Genomic DNA, 1,740 nt, shown 5'->3' with positions numbered 1-1,740 from the left:
GCAGAATGCATTTGTATTTTGGTCGGAATATTGAATGCAGATGGGGTAGGAGTGCGTGGAATGAGGCGAATTGCCACAACCAGATCTGCAAATGACGACGATGCTACATAGCCTGCTATGACAACTACGACTGTGATCGCGCACCTCTAAGTGTGTGAGCAGGGCGTTTGGGTCTTCCAGGCTTACATATATAGCGAATATTAAGCTGCAGTGTGTAGTCTATTATAATAGAGTCTTATGCTGAATGACTTCTTACCATTAACCAGACCATGTATTGCTAACATGAGCCAAAATCGTCACTTATAAGTTGAGCTGAAGTGGATGGAGAGAGGAGTGATTACAGCAAGTGTGTGTTTGAGTGTAGACGAGGCAAACTTCCACAGAGGTGGAATGAGTGAAAGGATGGACGTTCATTTCCAATCCTTAATCCATCAGTCCTCTGTCTCATCGCCTTACGTCAACAGAAACGCTTGGCAGCGAGATGAGAATGTGATAGAGGGAGCAAAATTGATAACAGGAGTATGGCAAGATAATTGGACTGTTGTTCTTCAACGAGGGAAAGACACATTTTGAGCATCGTCTGCACCGTGTCAGCATCGACAACTCGAGCGAAGCAAGTGAAAGTTGTCCGATGAGTTGCTCACCTCAGAGTACGGTGGATTATATGGCACAGGCTGAAGTTACTGACTATGGGGGGTCACGTTGAACTTTCTTCAGCTGAGCAGATTGAGGATAGGAAGGAGGCTCTTCTCGCATTGGTGAACCATGATGCTGTGTTACATTGAGGTCGATTCAATCGTCAGACGCATTTTACTGGAACTCCTTGGTTTGGTGTCATAAAGGTGTTTATGTAGTGCCCTGTTTCAATATCACTCATGGGGAGTGATGTAACTGTATTGCGACAACGATGGCTTGGCATAAACTTCGTGCAAATCTGAGGATGGTAGGCTGCTGGAGAGGTGTGTGTGTAGGTGGTAATACCAAGCCAAAAGGATGTCGCTCCCTGATTCATCACACCGTCTAATCTCAACCCGTTGCAGCACTTCTTGGTGGAATTGAGGAGTGAACACAGAGATTTCGGAAGGCATGGTAATTTAAGTCTCCTCATAATGCACCAACAGCTTCACATTTGTAATGATTTTGCCCTGTCCTTCACGAAACCTCCAAATCTTCTTCATTTGAGCGTCTAGACTTCACTAGTAAAACGGACCATCTTGTAAAGCATATACCAACTTGATGATGTCTAATTTCTTCGATGAGTCAATTTGTTCGTACAGATTTGTGCGTGATCAGTGCACATTGAGTGGAAAGAGCCCAGTGAGGCGATGAGAAAATGCAGGGGCAGACGACGCTGCTCTAATAGCAGCATTGCTATGTTGACGTGAGACATCGAAATCTGTATACGAACTCCCACTTTCCCTTCCTCCACAAGGGAAGAGTGAATATGCAGATTGGCTTTGTGAAGGCAGATCTGCAGAATGTAGAAAAGACGCACTGTGGAATGAAAGATAAGCGTGTGGTGGGAGCGATTGGGTGCGATAGTTCATTCACCTCCACAGGCTCTGTTCCCTACACTGCTATTGAGTCAAGTCATACACCTTTCCTGTGAAACACTGCTGTCTCCTATATCTCCCCAACAGAATGACCTTTCACAGATTTAAATGAAGATGGTGTTATTTGAATTAGTTTCATGCAATCACATGGAGCATTTGTGCCTACAAGTCTCACTGGCCACAGGGG

The sequence above is a fragment of the Echinococcus granulosus genome, assembly GCF_000524195.1.
Source record: "Echinococcus granulosus chromosome Unknown EG_S00037, whole genome shotgun sequence".
Lineage (NCBI taxonomy): Eukaryota > Metazoa > Platyhelminthes > Cestoda > Cyclophyllidea > Taeniidae > Echinococcus > Echinococcus granulosus.
Note: the sequence above shows the minus strand (reverse complement) of the source record.